The sequence below is a fragment of the Choloepus didactylus genome, chromosome 7 (assembly GCF_015220235.1).
Source record: "Choloepus didactylus isolate mChoDid1 chromosome 7, mChoDid1.pri, whole genome shotgun sequence".
In the NCBI taxonomy this organism is placed as follows: domain Eukaryota; kingdom Metazoa; phylum Chordata; class Mammalia; order Pilosa; family Megalonychidae; genus Choloepus; species Choloepus didactylus.
The window spans coordinates 23,425,337-23,446,475 of NC_051313.1; the positions used below are offsets into that span (position 1 = coordinate 23,425,337).

Sequence of the window (21,139 nt, forward strand, 5' to 3'; positions counted from 1 at the left end):
GCACACAACACCTGCACACAGCCACGGGGCTGAAGGCCCAGGTGAAAGAAATGGAAAAGACTTGCAGTGTAATTTTAATCCCGTCAGTTTTGTCTTTCGAAACGTAAGCATCTCGTTCTGTGTGATTTGAAAGTGCAGTTCAGACCTCGTGTTGGGGTGCTGGCCTTGAGGGCTGAGTTGGGGGCCCCCAGTCAGGCCAGCAGGGTCGGCCTCATCTCCCCAGGAGGGAGTGGGGTGTGGGGGCCCAACCGTGCAGGGCTGGAGCGAGCTGCCCCCAGCAGAGTGGGCTCTCTGTCCCGGGCCGCTGGCGTGAGGGTCTCTGCTCTGGCCCCTGGGGGTGTCCCGGGCCTCTGGCGGGGGCTCTGCTGTGGCCCTCGGTCAGCGCTGGAGCAGGAGGCCGCCGCCGGTGCCAGCCACCTCCACGCGGCCCGCGCGGCCCACGGAGCAGGCGCCCTCGGGGGTGCCCCGTTCCTCCTCGGGGGCGCCCGCCGCTGCCGTTCCTGGGCCTGACGGGCACGGCTGGCGATGGCGCGCACGCGGCTCTGGCTGCGGGAGGACGGGCGCCGCAGAGAGCCAGGTGCCGCCGCCTACCCGGCCGGGCCCAGGCTGGTGGGCGATGTGCTGTCCCCGCCTGCCGGGAGCCCGGGAGCCAGCGCAGCTGTCCCGTCAGCGCGTCCCACCGCGGGCCCCCCGGGGCTCCCAGGCTGCGGCCGAGGCTGCGCGACCTGCTCGCGAAGCAGGGGGCGAAGTCGTCGGCAGTCAGGTCCCCCAGGCTTTTGGACTTGGCGGCCGCGGGGCAGTCCAGGAGGCCCACCAGGGAGAGGCGGCCCCAGGGCGGCCACAGGGGCCGGGGCCGCAGTTCATCGGGCGCCAGGGGCCGCCGCCCCACGGCCAGCAGGTTGGGGTTGGACGTGCTCCTGGCCGCCGGGGCCGGGGCCGGGTGGGCAGCCGAGCGGGGCCGTGGGGGCGGGCGGCCGGCCAGGGTCCCCAGGAGGCTCTCGTGGCTGCGGCCCAGGCCCAGGCTGGACAGGGAGAGGTCAATGACGGTGTCGCTGGAGGACATGCTGGAGGATGAGGACACGCTGTCGCGGTGACTGCCTGGCTCAAGCCGCTGCCAGAGCCGGTCGCCACCTGTGGCGTCCGAGTACACGGCGGGGGTCGGGGAGGGCCCGGCCGGAGGCTCCGGGGGCACCTGGCCCTCGCTCTTGATGCTTCCGACCAGGGGCAGGGGGCCCCTGCCGTCCGTCTGGCTATCAGTGGCCCCCTCACACAAACACCCAGGGTCCCCACTGCCACACGCCCGCTGCTGGCCGTTGGGGGTGGCCCTGAGCTCCTGCAGACCACAGGTGCTGTGTGGGGAGGGCACAGGGGCTCCCAGAGCGGTCGCCAGGTGGACACTTGGTCCTGCCGAGTGCTGGGGGTCCCCTGGGCCAGGGCTGGTGGGGACGGCTGATGGCAGGGGCCCTGGAGCGGGCTCCTCGGCGATGGTCTCCAGGCCACACAGGGAGGAACCAGGCCTCTGCATGAAGGGACGGGCGTCTGGGCAGGAGAGGGGGGCACGTGTCAGAGGGGTCCCCCCTTGGCACACCCGACATGGGCTCGCTCGGGTCCCCGCTGCCTGTCCCCAGACCCTGCCCTCTGCTGGCTTTAGGGGAGCAGACGGCGACGGTGCTTGGAACTGCCCAGCCATGGGCAGGGTCTGTGGGGTCTCGCTAGCAGGCCAGGCAGGGTCCCCCGGGGCTGGGGACAAGCACAAGGTACGGCGGGCCGCCCTGTTACCTGGCACTCGGCTGCTGTCAGTTCCTAACTCTGGAGGCAGCGTGGGGTGCACAGGACAGAAAGGAGAAAAAGGTCAGCGAGCACAGGGATAGGCCGGCGGAGGTCGGGCCGACGGACAGACTGAGAGCGGGGTGCAGGGACGGACAGGCTCAGCTTCACCTGCTCCGGCCCACGGACCCCTCGGAGCCTGCTTCCACTGCGGCACGCACACCTGCGCCCCAAGGAGGAGCCTCTGGGGTCTCCACTCAGCACATCGCAAACTTGGGGGCCCCAACTTCAGCTGGGGGCTCTGAGCACCCTCGTGTCTCCTGGAGCACTGAGGAGGCTTGCCCCACCTCAGGCTCCCCAGGAGGGACAGTGGCCAGAGAACCAACGGTCCCAGGGGCCGGGGAGCCAGGGGGCTGCAAGCTGCCTGCAGGGCTGGGAAGGGGGTCGGGAGCAGGGGGAGCTGCCGGGTCAGGCGAGGGAGGGAGGTGTGGGCGCAGCAGAGAAAGAGCTTCCCGTCGGCCCCTGCCCCCAGGAGGGTGGGACGCCGGCTGGTGGCAGGAGGCCACACTTTTCGCTAGCCCTGCCCGAGCTCCACTCCCTACTGCTTTCTCTGAGAGCAACAAGCTCGGGGCCCACCCTGTGGCTGCAGGCGCCGGGGCGAGGGCTGGGGGCAGCGGGGGCTGCAGTCAGGACCTGCTGCCCTTCCCAGGCCCTTCAGTGTTACAGAGCATCCGCCCCACCGCCTCGAGCTTTGATCCTTGAGCCCAAATCACCCTCCAGAAGGACCCAGGCCCTCACAGTTGGTCAGGGGCCCTGGGGGCAGAGAGCGGCCTGGGGGCTGACGGGGCTGGGGTCTGATGGGGGCCTGGTGGAGGTCTGGGAGCTGATGGGGTTGGGTGGGGGACTGGCGGCGGGCAGGACACCAGGGGGTGATGGGGGTTTGATGGAGGTGCTGGGGGCCCAGGGGGCAGGCTGACGGGGGGTTCTGATGAGGGGCTGGCAGCTGACGGGGGCAGGTGAGAACCGACGGGAGCTGGGAGCAGGAAAGGGGACAGGGACAGAGGAGTTGGGGGTGGGGGGCTGGGGCAGGTGGAGGGCTGCCGGGGGCAGGGGGCTGTCGGGGGCAGGCAGGGCCAGCCGGTGGAGCAGACTCCAACACAGACGTGCAGCACATGGGGGCGGGTGTCCATGGCAGGAAGCGGCAGCGCCAAGCTCAGGCCATGCCAGGCGGACGGGGCACTTGGAGGTGCCGGGCATGGCGGACGCTCAGGTCTTACCCGTGGAGAACACGGAGGATTTACTCCTCATCTCCTCCAGCTTTTGAACGAACAAGGCGTTCATCTCCCGCTGCAGGGCCCCCGGGGGCCGGCGGGGGGCCTCCTCGGGGCCTCCCGGGCTGTCGGGGCTGCTGGAGCCGGATGACCCGGAGCCACCGCCCGAGTGCTGCCGCTGCACCCCGCAGCCCTGGGTGGCCTCTGAGCTCCTCGCGGGTGACGCCGGGGTGTGGGGAGTGCCCAGTGCATGCTCCCGGGCCCGGGGCTGCTGGCTGATGGCCAGGCCGGGGCTGGGTGGCCGCCCCATGTGCAAGCCCTCGGGGTCCGCACCGGCGCACGAGCCCACCACGCACTTCATGCACGTGGCGGCCACCCCAGCGGGCCCGGGGGCCTCGGGGGCCCGTGGGGGTGGGCCCGGGGTCAGCGCCTTACCTCGGGGGCTGCTGCCGCCGGGGCCCTCCTGGGGTGGGGCCTCGGGGCCAGGGGCCTGCACGTCGTCAGCCTCCCCCTGGGAGCCCAGGTGCTGCGAGCCGGCCAGCTCGGGGAAGCCTGGGCAGCTGGGCTTCGGGGTCTTGGTGGGGGCGCTGGCCGTGCGCCGCAGGAGCCGCTGGCTAACGGAGGGCCGGCCCGGGTGCCGCCCAGCAGCATGACTGTCCAGCGAGCCGGGCTTTGGGCCTCGGAGGAACAGGCCTTTTAGGCCCAGGGCCTGCTTGGCCTGCAAGAGAGAGCACGGTCACGGCCGGCCCTACGGCACCTGCCAGCCCCGGGACAGGGCGCCAGTGCTGCCCGTCCTGGCCGAGGCAGGGGCTGGCCGCTCGGGCACAGGGCTGCGGGGCCGGTGGGGCCCGACCAGGGTTCTCCCAGGCCGAGCCCTCGTACCTACACTGGCACCCGCCCATGTGCCCTGCCTTGGAGGCCCCGACTGGGCAGCTGACCCCGGGGGCAGTGGGCGCAACCTGGCTCCATGGCCCCCGCCTGGGTGCCCACAGGCCGGCATCGCCCCTGCCCCCATGTGCCCCTTCCCCTGGGGAAGCTCCTGCTCCCTGGGGGGCTGCCTCCTCCAGGAAGCCTTCCTGGATTCCTAGCAGCCTTTCGCCACCTCGCCTGGCTCTGCAGAGACCCCCTCAGGCCGGTCCTGGCTCTGGGGACTCAGGCGTCTGCACTCCCCAGCTGCCAACGCCAGGCCACGGTGGCCTTCCTGGACAGCAGGGCCCGGGAAGTCGGCCTCCACCACCGGGGGTCCGGTCAGGGCGGGCAAGGAGAGGCCCAGGAGCCACACCGCACTCCCAGAGCCAGCTGCCCGAGACCCCAACGCTCCCCCACCCCTGTGCCGGGCCGTGCTCGTGCACGGAGCAGCCCTGGGCCCTGGCAGGCAGTGGCTTCTCGGCAGAGGCGCTCAAGTGACCGCACTTGAATCAGCTGCCTGATTCAAGATCCCAAATCCAGTGCAATTTGGTCAGTGGGCTGGGAAGCCGTTCAGAAGAAGATCCAGAACTCGGCTCGGAGTGCCTGGTCCCCGGGACATGCCCGGCAGATGGGGGAGGTGGGGGCAGAGGCAGAGATGGAGGGGAGGCAAGGGGGGCACCAGAAAGGGGAATGGGGGGGGAGAGGAGGTGGGGGAGGGGCTACCAAAAATTGGGGGACAGAGTAGGGAGAGAGGGAAAAGGAGGAGAGCATGGTGGGGGCACAGACAGTCGGAAGCGAGGGGAGGAGGCAGGAGGAGGGGGTTACGGGGGGGAGGGGAAGGGGAGAGGAGGCGTGGGGGGGGCTGCAGAGGGGGAGGGGAGAGGGAGGAGCACGGGGGTCGCAGAGGGGAGGTGCAGAGAGGGAGGGGGTTTCGAGAGCTCACAGAGAAAGGAGCGGGGCCAGGGCGCAGGGCAAGGCAGAAGAGCCAGGGGACTGCGGGCGGGACGAGGGGGCGCGGGGCAGGCCCAGCTGGGGTCCTGGATCTGCTTCCTAAATGCGGCTCTGGCAGCGGATGGCCCCGCGGAACCCAGGACCCCCGGAACAGCCATGTCACGTGAGCTGACAGTTTCCAAAATGCTACCAGGAGGCACGGATGCTAGTGGGGGGCCGTCCGGCATGCAGGTGGGGGCGGGCCGCCCCCGGGTACCTGCGCGGGCGCTAACAGGGCTGTGCTTCTAGGGGTGGAGTTGGGGCAGAGAGACCACTGCAAGACCAAAGAGACAGAGGCAGGCAGGTGAGACGGCGACACGGCAGAGCAGGCGGACGCACGGCACACGCACGGCACACATGGCACACACATGGCACACGCACGGCACACATGTGGCACACACACGGAGAGCTGGGTCCGACCAGCACCTCTGGCCCCACGGCGTGCAGCAGGAGACACAGGAGGGTCCCACACTCGCCCGTACGCCGGACCCGTCAGCCCCCGAGGGTGGGCCAGGCCCACAGGGGAGCAGCCTGGGGTGGGGGAGGGGCTGGGCCTGCCCTGCGGTTTGGGAAAGTGAGACCCGGGCGCCCACCCTGGGAGGCTGCCCTGCCCTGCCTGGCCGGCCGGGGCCAGGGGACACCCAGGAAGCCGCCTGCAGAGGGGGGCACAGACCAGGCAGCACCGAGGAGCTGGTGGGTGGGGAGGGGGCTGGGTGCCCGGGGAGCGCCAGGGCACTGCGTCTCCTGCTGGGAAGGCCCAGGCTGGGGGCCACTGTGGGAGGGTGGCACAAGAGCACAGGGAGGACGAGCGGGGGGCACCTCAGGCCCACAGCTGTCCCTGAGTCAGAGATCAGGCGGGCAGGTGCGGATTGCAACCCCCACCCCACGTCCAGAGGCCCAGGGAGGGGACCACCAGGCCTCCCCGCCCCGCGGTGGCACTGGGGCATGGCTGGGGCCCGGGCCACGGCCATATGTGGTCCCGCAGGTGGCACTCACCTTACCACTGACATCACTGACAGCCACGTGGACGAAGATGGAGGCCTCCTCCATGCCCTCCAGGTACACGTGCCGGTAGCCTGCAACAGCCGGGGGTCGCCGGCGGTCGCTGGGCCCCACCTGCCCCCCACCCTCACCTGCCTCCCACCAAAGACAACCTGCGAGCCCGGCCCGGGGCCACCCCCTCCACCACCCCCGGGAAGTCTGCCGGGGCCTCTCCTGGCTAGGGTCCTCGCCTGAGCCGCCCTCCCCGGGTCCGCAAGGTGCCCGTGGCCTCAGCTGCGCCTCCTCCAACCCCCTCAGACCCCTGGAAGCCCGGCCCACAGCAGGCAAAGGACTTGCGGGTGGCAGCAACACCCACCCCCGCTGCCCACCTGGCATCAGGCTGCTGAAGGCCAGCGTCCTCTGGCCGATGAAGTCCCGCCCGATGGGGTCGTGGTCCCACACCAGGAAGCGGACCAGCGCCATCTCGGGCACGTGCACGACGAACACCAGGGTCTCCTCCCACATGGGGTTGAACCCTGGGGGCCCAGGGAGACGGCGTCACCCCCCCGGGGCCACCACCAGCAGACGGAGGAGCAGGGCACGCGGAGGGGCCTGGCCCCCTTCCCCACCCCCGGGGAGCCGTGTGGGACCCGCAAGGTGCAGGCAGCTGGGGGCCCAGGGCCGCCCCCCGCCCGCCCTCACCGTTGTCGTCCACCACCCGGGTCTGCTCCCTGTTGCAGTCCACGGGGAGCCCGATGACCTCCACCTCCACGAAGGGGTCGATGATCTGGGGACGAGGGCAGCACAGGTGGCTGGCGGGGGCCAGGCAGGACCCGGCCCCCTCCCCGGCTGCGGGGCCCCCGCTCAGCCCAGCCACCCCAGGGCCGCCCTCCTACCTCACCCTGGTCCCCCAGCACCGAGTCCCGCGGCTTGGGGAGCTGCTGGCCACTGATGATGCGGATCACCAGCTGCTTCTTGAGCTGCCCGGGCAGGGGGTCCTCGGAGTTGGGGTTGAAGATGCCTGGGGGGGGGCAGCGTCCATATATGGGGCCGAGCATGGCACGGCCTGCACCAGGCTCCACCTGAGCCCCATGTGGGCACCTGGCTGACTACAGCCACCTCCTCCCGTTTACCAATGGGGAGTCCAGGTCAGGGGTCAGGGGTCAGGGGTCAGAGTGGGGGGTGGCTGTGGGCAGGCTGCTGAGCCCACGTGCTGACTGGGAATCTTTGGCCTTCAAGGCCACCCTGTGGCATGGGGTCCCCCACCCCACCCCTCCTACCGGCGACCTGCACGCAGCCTGAGACCCCTCCTGCTGGCACCGGTCCCGTGAGCCCCTGCTGGGGGCCCGGGGCAGGGCAGGGGCTCCCCAGCCCCCCTTGCAGCCTCACCCTGGCACAAGCACGGGGGCTTGAGCACGTAGCCGCAGTTGCCGTTGGTGCTGAACTTGGCGCGGTTCAGCTGCAGCACCCGCCCCTCCGACTGGTAGTTCAGGGCGACTGGGGGGCAGGAGGGGCCCGGCCGTGGTCAGCAAGTCCCTCCGCCGGCCCCTGCCCGCCCGGGACCCCGGGGCCGCCTCCCAGGTGCCGGGGACCCTGCAGCCTGGCCCGGCCCGGCCCCCTCCCCACGGCATGGGGGCCTCTGCGTGCCGGGCACTGGCCCCCTCCCCGGCACCCACCCATCTGGCAGCCGGCGTTCCAGAAGGGCTGCGGGTTGTAGTTGCTGGAGTCGACGCGGTAGGAGGAGGGGTAGATGCGGGACAGCTGGCGCTGGTTAAAGCGCAGGTACCGGGCCGCCTTCTGCTGCAGGATCTGCTGGGCCCGCGTCTCGCTGAAGGACGACACCTGCCAGCTGGTGGCCGCTGCGCGGGCCAGGCGGGCCTCAGAGGCGGGCAGGGGTCTGCTGCCAGCCCCTGCACCTGCCCCATGGCCCCGGCCCCCGCCGGCCCCCCCCAGACCCCGTGCCTGCCCCACTACCCCGGCCCCTGTCCTTGCTCACCCTCAGCCTCCACGTCATGGGTGCCCACCGACTTGGTGTACTTCACCAGGTCCGAGAGGGCCCGAGACAGCTTCATGGTCTTTTTCTGGCGCGTCCCCCTGCAATGGGGGTGGGGGGTGAGGAGCCCCAGGTCAGCACCCTCCCCACTCAGAGCCCAGGGCTGGAGCCAGCAGGTGCGTTAATTCACCCGACAACAGTTCATCTGCCCAGCATGGTGGGTTCCGGGACACTCTAAGATTGGGGCGGGGGGGGGGTGGACAAGGGGCCAGGGGAGGACAGGCAAACGGGAGGGATGGGGAAAAGGGACAAGGGGGCCCAGGTCTGGGGTGGGGAGACCTGGAGCTCAATGCTGGGCCTGCAGGTGTGAGATGCCACCCAGCCACACAGGTGGAGGTGTGGGCACAGGAGGAGGGGGGCACAGGAAGAGGTGGGGTACACGGGAGGAGGTGGAGGAAACAGGTAGCAGTTAGAGGCCGGGTCTGAAAGCCGCCTGAGCTGGGCTGGCCTGGGAGGGAGGACCCGGCTTGCCTGGGGGCCGTTTAAGGCCGGGCGGACGCGGCCCTCTGGAGGAGGCTGGGGGGCCCTGCGGAGGGGCACGGTCAGCAGGGACACAGCAGTGTGGAGGGCCGGGGTGAAGTGATGCAGGCCCCACCCTCCCCTACAACCCGAGAGTCCCCCAGCCCTGGGGCTTCCCCAGGGACCCCCTTTGGCTCCGACTGCCCCCCCCAACCCCGTGGCCCCTCACCCTGCCTCCGCTGCTCAGAGGGTCAGGATTGAGGGGCCCAGGGCACGGCTGCACATATCCCCCCAGCCCTGCACTCGGGGCACAGCTCCCCGGACGTGGCCCTCCCGCCCCGGGCACTGACCCTCGGCTCGGGCCTCCTTGGGGGCCTGGGTCCTCGGCCCCCTCCTCCACGCTGGCCGCCTTCTTTAACTTGCCACCTTTTTTCTGTGCAGGAGGCAAGAGGAGCCCGTGGCTGTGGGGAGGGCAGAAGGGCGCAGGAAGGGGGTCTGTGCAGCCCCCAGGCCCCTCTCCCCCGGCTGCAGCTCGCTCCCTGAAGCCGGGGGCACTTGAAGGGGCTGCTGGGAGCTGGGCTGGGTGCAGCAGGGGCCCTGGGGGCCGGACGGGGTGCGCAGGGCAGGCGCCTGACCTTGCGTTTGGAGAAGCTGCTCCCGAGGAGCCGGCCGTCCCGGCGGCTGGCCCCGGTGTCCTCCCCGGAGTCGGCGTCCCCCTCAGCGGTGCTCTGGCCCCAGAGGAGAGAGGAGACAACCGGGCTGTGAACCCAGCCCAGAGCCGGGCGGGGAAACCCAGGCGGTCTTCCTGGAAAAGGCGGGACTGCCCGTGCCCGTGAGGGAGGGGGGAGGAGGCATGGGGGGGGGAGAGGACCCCACTTGCACCCCACACCCCCAAGGCCAGCGTCCTCCCTGCATCCTGGGCTCCTCTGTGGCCTCCCCAGTCCTGACCACCGGCCTCAGTCTTGGGTCCCAGGCCCCTGGGGAGCGGCTCTCACTGCCCACAGCCCAGCAGCTTCCCCAGGGTGTGCTGGGGTGAGAGGTCGAAGATCAGGGCAAGAAGAGCCTTGCTCCCCACCACGCCCAGCTGGGGTGTCCCTGGCCTTGCCTCCCCCTGCACCGCAGGTGGTCTGTGCCCTTCTTGGGCCCCAGCAGCTGGTGTCCCCCATCCAGGTGGTGAGCAAGGGCTCCTCACGTGGGGTTCCAACTGCCCCTGGGGGCACAGAGCCGGGGGTGCCACGGCCACCAGCTTGGGTGGACCCCCCAAGTCAGGCCCCCGAGCAACCTCAGAGAGCCCCTGTGGGCCTCGGACACACAACCCACGCGCTTGAGCTGCCTTCCCCCAAACAGGCGTCTGCGCCCTGCGCCTCCCGGCCACACGCACCCGACTCATCTGAAAACGGAGCATGTTGCGGCCTCTGGCTCCGCTCCAACGCGGCCCGTCAGGTGGAGGGGCCCGGCCAGCTCCTTCACAGCTGCCCCTGGGGTGCGATGGCGTCCTGCCTGCTCCCCCACCGGCCGCTCCAGCTGCCCAACACCCCAGGCACAGCCTCGCCCTCTCGGGGCGCCCAGGCTGCGAGCCCCATCCCGCATTCTTGGACGTCTGTCTGTCTCTCCAGCTCCAGCCACAGCAGCCCCCGTGTGGCCCTCAGCTTCTCAGGGGCTCCTGACACACCCTGGGGCCTTCAAACATCACCCCGAGGGCAGCAGGCACACGGGGCCCACGGGCGCCTGTCGATCGGGCCATGGCGGGGCCCCTTGCTGGCACAGCCCCCCAGGAAGCTGCTGCCCACTGTGGCCCAGGGTCCCCGGCAGAGGGCCCCCCTCCCCTCCTGCTGCACCCCGAGCCTCTCACGCTCCCACAGGACCACAGGCCTCACCCCCCAAAGTCCATGTTCAGAGAGAGCAGGGCTTACCCCGAGGGGGCAGAAAGGCAGGAGCCCATGTGGGGGCTGCACGGACACCCCTCTCTGCCTAGACCCCCACTCGGAGCTCCACACCCCGTGAGACCCTCTCCCCGTCACCCTGGACTTGGCCCTGCTCACCCCCAGGCTGTGCCTTCACCCCAACCCTGCTAGTCTGGGGGCACCCCCTCCTCCCCCTTCACAGCTCAGCCTGAGCCCCATCCCCTCCTCCAGGAAGCCCTCCCTGATCACAGGCCCCAGCAGCCTCATCCCCTGTCATGCAAAAACCCCTGAGACACGCGTCCCCTTGGGGCAGGCTGCACCCCACTTCTGGTCACCCCCGTTGCTGCCCCCTTGGTGCAACTTTCTGGGCGGCACCTGCCTATCCCGGCGCAGGTGTGCTTGCCGCACAGGTGCTGTGCTGTTCTCAGCCGGGAGCCTCAGGACTAAACACGGGGCGCCACCAGCCCAGGGCCGCCCGGGGCCACCTGCACGCACCGTCCCCCCCCATGCCCATGGCACCAGCCCCTCCGCAGCCCCTCTGCGTGGGCAGAAGCAAACACAACCGTGTCTAAAAATACTGGTCCCGACAGGAGGCCAAGGGAGGGGGTCCTGCCCACCTTCCCCGGGAGCTCAGGGGGTGGCGGGGAGCCCCTCTAGGGAGGCCCGACCCTTCAGCCACGAGGACCCCAGCCTGGTGCACCCACTGTGTGCACAATCTCCCTCATGGGGCAGAGGTGGTGGCAGATGGAGTGACCCCTGTCCACATGTGGCAGGGCTGCAGGGGGGTGGCAGCTCCCAGCCTGGCAGCTCAGGACACCCTGGTCAGAGCCGAGACCTCCGCTCCCCAGGTGGCCCCGGAGGAAGGGGCCTGAGCTGCCCCATGGGGCCAGTCACCCCATCTTCCCCCAGCCACTGCTGGGCCGTTCACGGGACAGGCTGCCGGCCCCCAGCCTGTCACTCCCGCCATCACCCGGGGGCGCCCGCCCTCTCTGGGCCGCAGACAGGGGGAGGAGGTGGTCTCGGGGAGCTGACGGGGATACGCTGTGGTGGTCTGATCCGAGCCAGAATGCCAGACGGACACAACAGTAGCCCCCTGAGTGGATCCTGCACCCAGGCCGGTTTGCTTGGCGGCAGGGTGACGCAGCCAACCCTTCACCAAGAAGAAAAATCAAAACAGCCGATACCAAGCTCCGGGAGAAAGGCATCAGCGGGGCCCTCAGACCTTGGGCAGTGGTGCAAGTGTGTGCACCTGTGCATGTTCACAGGCGGGCACGAGTGCAAGGGTGCAAGCACGCAGCTGCGTGTGTGGGTAGGTACACACATGGACAGGTAAAATGAGTGTGTACAGGTGTGGGAGGTGCACAGGTATGCACGTGCATGAGTGTGCAGGTGTGCAGCTGTGCACATTTGCAGTTGTGTCTGCAGCTATGCATGTGGATGTGTGTATGCAGGTGAGTGTGTACATGTGCACGTTTGTGTGTGGGCGTGCAAATGTGTACATGTGTACAAATTTTGTGTGTGTTTATACAGATGTGTGTGTACAGGTATGTATGTGCAGGTGTGTGGGTACAGGTTTGTGTGTAGGTATGTGCAAGTGTGTTTATACACGTTAGTGTGTGTCAGTGTGCGTGCAAGTTTGTGTGTGTATACAGGTGTGTGTGTACAGGTGTATGCATGCAGATTTGGTCACACAGGTGGGTGTGAGCAGGTGTATGTGTACAGGCATGTGTGCAGGTGTGTATACGGGTGTGTGCACAGGTTGTGTGTGTGCACACGGAGGCCCAGGCTACACACTCTGGGCGCCTGGCCCCGGCCCCCAGGCTGTACCTGAGGGAGGACGCTGGCAGGTGGCAGAGCCTCACCTCCTTGCCCTCCGCCCTGTGCCTGCCAGGTGGGGGCAGCGTGGAGACGGCGAAACCACTGGGGTCTTCGCAGTCCCGGATCTTGGCTTCCCTGATGAGCGAGTCCAGCTTCCTCTTGGCGATGTTTTCCACGCGCTTCCGGTCGCCGGGGGCCTGCAGGAGGAGACGGGCGTCCGGCCAGCAGCAGCCATGGCCCCGGCGCTCAGTCCCTCCCGCGCATCCCCGCGTCGTGCCACCCGTCCTCAGACCCCCGCTGCCCACCCCGGGGCTGGGGGAAGGCACACGACACCGGGACGTGCAGGCAGTGGCCCCGGGTCTCAGGGCAGCACCGGAGCCGCTTGGCAGCTCGGGGGGGACATCAGAGCGGGTTTTACCATCGCCCCAGGCCACACGGAGGCGGGCGCAGCGGCCCCCAAAACCGGGAGGCTCCTGCCGCCGCGGGGCTCAACGAAACAATCAGGCAGCCCGGCCCGAGGGCCCCGCGGGAGAGACAAACTCTCGCTGCCTCCGAGGCGGCAGCAGCTCAGAGGCGAGTCCGGAGGAGGAAGATGCTAATTATGGGTGCTCAGCCTCCACCGGCCCCAGGGGACAGGGACGGCCACACGAGCCACCCCTGGGGAGAGGCGAGGGCCTGCCCCACGGGGGCCCCCCAGGACCAGGCAGGGCAGGGAGGGCTGTTCCGGCACCTTCCCCCCATCATGCTGGGCTCCGGGGCTGCCCCTTTGAAGTGGGGCCGGCACTGGGCACAGGGTGACCGGGCAAGGCCACTGCCTCCCCTGGGTTGATCTGGGTTTGGCCAGAGAGCCCGGGAAGGTGAGGGGCCCAGGGTGAGAGCCCGGGAAGGTGGGGGGGCTCTGGTTGAGAGCCCGGGAAGGCGGGAGGCTCTGGGTGAGAAGCCAGGAAGGTGGGGCTCTGGGCGCGGAGTGGACGGCGTCTGGGGGTCGGCCTGCCGCCATGAATCGGACGCCCACCAAGTGTGTGGAGACCCCAGGACGAGCAAGTGCCGGTCGCCGGGCGGTTGGAAAGCAGCCTCAGGCCCCCCAATGTCCTGCCCTCCCGGCCACCCCCTTCCCAACTTCTGCTGGCAGCAAGGACATGAGGTTCCTCCTGGGGGCTGCGAGCACTGCCCCCACCCCCAGGGCACCCCCAGACCCCACTCACCTCCCCGTTGAGGAACTTGCAGTCCTCGTCGAACTCGTCGGCACTGTCCTCGTCAGAGACCTCGCCCTCCTCAGCGTCCTCGCTGATGGTGGCCGGGAGCTTCTTGCCCTGCAGGAGGGGTGCACGTGGGGGGCCCGCATTACCCATGGGGAGACTGAGGCAGGGCCTGCCCGGAACAGTCCAGAGCCCGGCTGGCGCTGGCCCTGGGGCCGGGGTCTCACCTTCAACAGGATCTTGCCCGCGAGCGCCTGCGGGGAGGGCAGCAGGCTGGAGTCCTCACTGCTGACCGATGACAGGTCCAGTTTGTCCCCGAGGATGTTGGTCAGGTACTGAGCCATCTTCTTCTGCTGGACGACGCTGCAGTGGTTCTCGAGGGACAGGACCACTGGGTACCTGTGGCCGAGGGAGGTGCCGGCTGAGCCCAGGGCACTGGCACTGCTGAGCAAGGGGGGTCGTCACCAGGAGCCCTGTGAAGACGGGGGGCCGGCCACTCGGGGGGGGCTCCAGTGTCCTTCCAGATGCCTGGGTGGCCAGAGAGGAGCTGGGAGGACGATGTGGGGACGGGTAACGAGGCTGTGTGTCTCCCCAATAGGTGGAAAAGGAAGGCGATGAGGAACTCGAAAACAGGAGGGCACACCGAGCAAGTCGTGGACCCCAACACTGGCCCAAGCCGAGGCACCGCAGGAGAGAGGTCCCCCTCTTGACCTAGATGTGGGGCACACGCTCCTTCGCACGGCCCTGGGCCCCCACAGCTGCCCTACAGAGAAGGGGACACAGCCTGGCACACACCGTCTGGCGGGAAGTGGCTGTCACCTGCAGGCACAGAATGGGGAGTGGAGCGTGGGATTTTCCATCACAAACTCTCCAGGCGTTTGTTTTGTTTGGGAAGCACATGCACAGTTTACTCGGGTTTTTCCCAGAAGGCACGTGTGATTCTTTTCGAGGATGTGGGTGGCCCAGATGGAGGTGACCTGGCGAGGCCTAGAGCTGGGCCAGGGCCGGGCTGCGGGGTGGTCAAGCAGGGCCCAGGGCAAGACATGGAGCCCACCCCAGGGGGGACGCGGTGGTGGACATGGAGACCTCGGCTCCTGGATCCCCGGCAGCCACAGGCTTCCCCCACCTCCTGACAGCCCGACACGGGGTGGGGGCCGGTGTATCCTGCCGGGATCCCGCTATTCCCATTTCCTGATCTGTCGTCTCCCCTTCCTGCCCTGCGTTCGGCCCGCTCCTGCTGGGAGCCTTGCTGGGCCCAGAGCTGACGGCCACCCCCAGCGCGGGGAGGCGGCCCTGGTGGCAGAAACTGAATTGGATTCTCTTCCGCGGTGCCCGTGGTCACAGCCGAGTGACAGGCAGCAGATTGAGTCTGGACAGAGCAGCTCCTCGGGGACAATTAGAGCCGGAGTCGCCGCAGCTGTGGAGGACGCCGGATGCCCGGTGCGTGCGGGGAGGGGGCCGCATGCCCACCCACCTGCCCCACGGGGCCTCGGCCGGTCATGCCCTCAGCGCTGGGCGTCCACCCTCCACGAGGCCCCTGAAACTGGCCCCTCACCCAGAAAGGACATGGGGGAGGGGCAGGAAGAGCCGGAGCCTCAAGCCCCCCGCCCAGCTGCCCCCACAGCCCCTCACTCGTTCTTGATGAAGGCATATTTGTTGATGGTTTCGATGACGTCTTTGAAGAGGATCTTGGAGGTCAGGGTGTAGCCGTGGTGCACAATAGGCTCCCCGTCAGGCCCGTCCCAGCAGTCCACTGTGGGCAGACGGCTACGGTCAGCGCGGCCACCAGCGTCCTCGGCCCCGCGATGCCGCGAGAAGAGGCCCCCGTCCGACCCGGCTCACCCTCCACGCAGCGGCAGCCGGCCTGCAGCACCCGGGCGTACATGTCCACCCGGGACTGGGACATGAGCTGGTCGCCCACGAGGTAGGTGTTGTGGGAAGAGGCCACGAAATAGTGGCTTAGCGGGCGCGTCATGTCCTGGTGCACGCGGCGGTGCTCGGGGTTGAAGATGTCGCCCGCCGGGCTCCGTGTGTAGTTGGTGAAGCCTGGGGGTCGCATGGGGCAGGCGGGGGGCTCAGCCCTGCTGGGGCCACCCCCACGGTTCAGCTCCTCCCACCACCAGCCTCTGCGACAGCCGGGAGGGCGGCACTCAACTCACCGTCGATGCCCAGCACCCCCCTGCTCCTGTTTTCCGGGCAAGGCTCAAACTGCTCGACGATGTCCCGGCAGCTCTCGAGCGTCACACCCGTCATCTGGGCCAGAGCAGGGGCATGGGCCCAGGCTAGCCCATTGCTGCTCTGGGCTAGCCTCAGCAGCTTCCCCGACCCCTCCCCGTGCCACTGCCTCCTGCCTTGGGAGGGACCCTCGCCTGCCCCCCACCCCCCCGCCGCGGGCTTCCAGCCGAGGCTGCTCGTTCCCACATCCAGCTCACCGAGCAGGCAGGACCACGAGGCCCCGGGGCAGCCTGCAGGGTGGACAGGCCTCGAGGGATGGCCAGGGCTCCCCGAGTCCAGCCCAGAGGCGGGCGGGCACCAGAGCACTTGCAGGGTGGATTGGGGACAGGGGGCCCCAAGCTCGGGGGGCAGGAGAGCGAGCCAGCCCCACAAGCTAGAACGGAGGGTGTTTAAGGGGCTGTTCTCAAAGTCTGCACCACGGAACCCTATCCCCATGAGATGTTTGACCTCACGGCCGGCCGGGCCCCCCTGGAGGTTCGGGGTGTCCGTGGGCAGGACGGCCGCTGCTTCCAAGGCCTCAGGGGAGAAGCACCCACCTTCCCGGCCACTGGGCTGAGCCGCTGGCGGCTGCACCCTTGAACGTTCCGGAATAACTCAAGAAGTGAACTGCACTTGTGCGGTCAGTGGAGGCAGATTTGGGGGCCTCGAGGGCCAGGCCACGGCTCGCAGCCACACCGCGAAAGGGCCCTGAGGCCCAGGGCTCAGAGGTGGGGGTCCCGAGGTGCGATCTCCCCCCACCTTCTGCTCCACCTCCAGGAAGTGCTGCAGGTCGGCCGCGTCCAGGTGGTCCTTGTGGTGGCCGTAGGTCAGCAGGAGCAGGTACAGGTCCCGGCGCGTGGACATCATCTTGTAGAAGGCGCAGAACTCGTCGAAGCCCAGCGTCCCCTGGCGGTCATCTGTGTCGGCTTCCTGCAACCAGGCCTCCAGTTCCCCTCCACGTCCCCGGGGGTCCGCAGGCCTGTCCTCGGCCAACCCCAAAGTGCCAACCCACCGCCCCTCGCCGCTCCCACCACTCCTCACTGGCCCCCCTACTATTCCCACCAAGAAGCCGCTGAGAGACCCCTTAAAACACACTCTGACCCACCCTCCCCTCCGCCTGCCTCCCATGGTCAGCTGCCACCAAAGCCAGTCCGGTCACCCTCGCCGGGCACCCCCACCCCCCGGCCCCGTGCCGCTGCACCCTAACTGGAGCTGGGCTCACGGCAGAGGAGCTCAGGGCCCAGTTCTCAGCTGCTGCCCTCCTGGTGCAGGTAGAGGAGCTCACAAAACACCCCAGGAGCTTTTATGGGCTCCCCCAGGGCCGAAGGTCATGGAGAAAACCCCCAGGTCCCCAGTCAGGGTGCGGCGTCCCGAGATCCCCCTCGGCGAGCCTCCCTGAGGTGATGGCCTGCCCGAGGGAAGGGGCCCGAGCCGGGGACCACACAGGGGGCAGCAGGGGCCGGAGGAAGCAGGGGGCAGAGCACCGGGGGCCCTGGGGCCGTCACCAGCTGGCCTGTCCTCCAAGGGTGGTGGCTGCTCAGGTCTGGGGTCCGGGGCCCCAGGGCCACAAAACCCCCTCCCTTCTGCAGAGGCAGCCCCAAAGCCTAAGCCCTGACCCCTGGCTGCAGGGCAGGGTCTCCCCACAGCCCCCACTGCCTGGGGCTGGTTAGAGGGTCCCCAGCAGATGTCTCCTGGGCCACCCACTCCTCACAGCCCGGAAGAGGCTATGGGGGCCCAGTGCCCATAAAAAGGAGCAAGAGGGGCATGGGTGCTCCAGGGCTCCCAGTCTGTGGGGATCTCCAGGCGAGGCCCAGAGCCTGCACCCTCTCCACACACTCACAGCCGACCCAGTGAGCGGCTTTTCTCTCCTGCCAGCCCGGGGCTGGGTGCCTGGCCCAGCCTCACCCTCGTGGAAGGGCCTGTGGCCCTGAGTGGCCCCGGAGTCCGGGCAGGATGCAGTGTCCCGAGATCCCCCCTTAGTGAGCCGAGGCACCAGTGGGCGGTTTGCAGACGGGACCTGTCGGCCAGGGCTCCCTGCCCAGGCAGGCTTCACCCCACTGGGGCTGTGGGGGAGCCACCCTGCTCGCCCCTCTTCGCTCACACGCAGACCCCCACACGCTCACTGCTGCCAAGCCTAACCGTCCTCTCTGTCCAGCGAGCCACCCGGCTGCCCCTGGGGACGCCACTGGGCTGCGAGTTTGGGGGAGTGGGGTGCCCGGGCCTGCTGTCAAGCTTGCAGAGCCCTCTTACCAGGCTGCCCCAGGACAGCAAGGCCTGAGGGCCGGGCTGGCACCCTCAGCCCATCCCCGCGCTCCCCACCCCACCCCAAACCTGCCGATGTCCCCACCCAGCAGGAAAGAGAGAAACTAATCACAGGCAATGAAGGCCGCAGCTAGGCCGAAGGCTGCGTTTCCAAAACTCAGCACCAGGGAGGCCGGGGAGCCGCGGGGCTGGGGGTGGCAGGGGGGGGGCCGGCGGGCGCATGGGGGGCCCTGGGACCCCATTGGGGCTGTGGGGGGCCAGGAAAGGGGCAGCTGTGCTCCCTGACCCGGCACCGGGCACCTCCTGACGGGCTGGCAAGGGCAGCCGGGCCGGCCGGGGAGGGGGCAGTGCCTTGGGGCTGGGGGCTGCGGCCGCCGCACCTTGAACATCTGCTTCACCCTCTGCCGCGGCAGGTTCACGTTGAGCTTGTGCAGCAGCTGCAGGACCTCGCCGAGGCTCAGGCTGCCGTCCCCGTTCTTGTCGGCCTCGTCGAACGTCTGCTTCAGCCACTTTGGGGCCGAGTTAGGGCCAACGCGGGGCCAGCCGTGCCGGCCGCGGGGACGGGCAGGAGGGCGTGGGACCCCAGCCCCCCACCCCCGCGAGGCCCGGGACCCCCAGCCCGGCCGCACGGCGGAGGGGACGCCGGGTCGGCCCCCCGGCCCCTAAGGATATTGGTCGCGGGTGCGCTGGCGGCGGGCGAGGCTGTCCTCGTCGCTGATGCCCGCCAGGAGAAAGCGCAGGCCGGTGACCCAGGTGCGCGCCTCCTCGCCGCTGGCCGCCACCAGGTCCAGAGACTCGCGGTGGGCACCGTGGTAGATGCTGAAGCAGCAGTTGGGGTCGAAGGCGCTGTCGGGGTAACGCTGGAAGACCCCCGACTGCCGCCCCTCGCTCACCTCCTGGATGGAGTCGATGGAGACTGGGGGCAGGGCACGGGGTCACAGGCGTGCGCAGCCCCAGGCGCCCCCAGGCCCTCTGCCCCCCAATGCCCGGCACCCTCGGGCCCCACCCCGGGCACCACAGATGAGCACCGGACGAGGGGCTGGTCCCCACCCTGCCCTGCCTCCCGGGGACCACGGGGCGTTTCCCCATCCGAGCAGCGAGGGGCCCCCTCTGCTCCCAGCGCCACCACAGCCTCCTGACCTCAGCCCCCCACGACACAGGGCCCAGTCTGCCCGCTCCAGCCCCCCTGCTTGGTGCATCAGGCAGGGAGGGGCCTATGGACCCCCAGACTAGGGAGGTGAGCTCCAAGCCCCAACTCTGCTCCCCATATACAGGGCCTGGGGGGCCTGCAGCCGCCTCACCACCCTGGGGTGGAGGTGGGGGGGAGCAGGGGGCTGGAACAGCCCTGTTTCCCCTCGTGTCCCCCGAGTCCCAGCCTCCAGGCCCCCACTCTCCTGCCCCTTCCCCAGAAGCCCCCCTGACCCCCCAGCCACCCCTCTCCTGCCCTCGCCGTATTCCGCACGGCCTCAGCACGACTTGAAGTTTCGCTGTTATCGTGTGGCCCGGCGCGCCCTGGGGACGTCAGCTCTGCCTCTGCCATGTTCCCACGGGACCCCAGCCCCAGGGCCGGCCTTGGCACAGAGCTAAGGGACCCCGGCTCCTCCCTGCTGTCCCCCACACAGGGTGCCCTCCACAGCTCCCCGACACTCTCTCCCGGGGCCCCGTGGCGGTGGTGGCAGAACCCTTGGCAACGGCTGGCCGAGGCCCCGCCCTGGGGACACCTGGGTCCCACCCTGGTTGGCAGTGCCAGAGAAGGTTCTGGAAAGTCTCTCCTGGCCCACAAGGACTCCTGGGAGCTCTTCCTGACCCCTGGAACCACAACCCTGACCCCACACCTTCTGTGCCTGCATAAATCGGCTTCCACCTCCTCACTGTGGGTGCCCCCAGCCTCCACGTCCCCATTCAGGGTGCTGCCCCACATTCCGGGCCCACATGGCACCAGGTTCCTGCCCTCGGTGTCCTCAGCTGTGGACCCCCTCCCCGCACTCTGCCCGGGGCTGGGCATGGGGGCTGCTCCGTCTCCCCGAGGCCCAGATGACTGGCCTGATGCCAGCGGGCAGCCCTGAGGTCCAGAGGTCACTGCCAAGGCCCAGGAGCCTGTTTCCGCCCCAAGCCCCCCAGAGGAAGCCAGGGGGCTGGCCCCTCTGTCCCTTGGCTGCTTGGCAGTCCAGCAGCTGCACAGGACGGGGGTCCTCCCCAGGCCCCCGGCCCCCCAGGCCCCGCTCACTCTTGGCCCGCTCGCTCTTGCGGGACGGCCGCCAGCGGATGCAGGAGCGGTGCTCGTCCAGGAGGTAGAAGCGGGGCAGCCCCTTGGACGAGCCGCGGAGCTTCAGCAGCTGCGTCCCGGCCTGCATGGCGGCCATGCACCGCTCCACTGGACACGCGGACAGACAGACAGACAGAGCGCATGGTGAGTGCTGTGGCAATGCCGCCACACTGCAGCCTGCACCCCCTACCCCCCCTGCCCGCACTCTGGGTGAGAGGCCAGCAGGTCCCGGGTGCAGGGCAGGGTGCAGAGGCTGCCCGCCCCCCACATCCCGCCCGCCCGCCCGCCCAACCCAGGCGGCCGAGGCCAGAGCCCCAGGGCTGCTGGTCGCCCCCGAGGACTCTCTGTGCAGCCTCTGGGGTAAGTGCCCCTCCCCAATTTTTGCCTGTGTACTGCTTCCGCCCCCACAGCCACTTCAGCCACCCGGAGAGTGAGCAGAGCCCAGCAGGGCCGGGGCTGGGAGGGAGTTTGACTCTGCAGGTGGGGCCAGGTGACCAGAATGAGGTACACGTTCTGAGCCCTAGGGGCCGGGAGGTGCGCGCGGGCCGGAGAAGACGCCCGTTCCCACCCCCACCCCCTCAACCCCCTGAGCCCCTGGGACCACCACCTCCCTTTTGGCTTTGCATCTGGCTCAGGCCGCTGGATCCCGGGGTCGCCCAATGGGGGCTTGAGGGCGGGACCCAGGGGCGGGGCGCCTCCCAGCCTGCGCCCCACGTGTCCCCGGAGGCCCCCGGCCCCACCAGCTGGGGTAGGGGGCGCGCCGTTACTTCATTCCAGCCCATGGCCTCAGGGGCCCGGCGCGTCGTGCAGAGCCCCCGCGTCATGGGGCGCGCTCGGGCGCGGGGCTCGCCGGGGGCCAGGCAGGGTCCCGGGGCCCCTCGCCGCCTCTCTGCTCACTCTCTGCCCTGCAGCGGCGCCAGCCCCGGCCGAGAACTTCCCGCAGCGCCCGCCCGGTCCCGAGCCGAGCCGGGAAGGCGACTTCTCTGGTGAGCCCCACCCCGGGCCTGGCAGGGGTGAGGGCGTCCCGCTGGCCTCCCGCTTCCCAG

The 21,139-nt window shown here is 69.6% G+C and overlaps 1 pseudogene; it reads right to left on the reverse strand.

Annotated features, from left to right (window-relative positions):
- Nucleotides 1–378: 378 nt before the first annotated feature.
- LOC119540499 lies at nt 379–20,199 on the reverse strand (annotated as a pseudogene).
- Between the last annotated feature and the right edge of the window lie 940 nt (nt 20,200–21,139).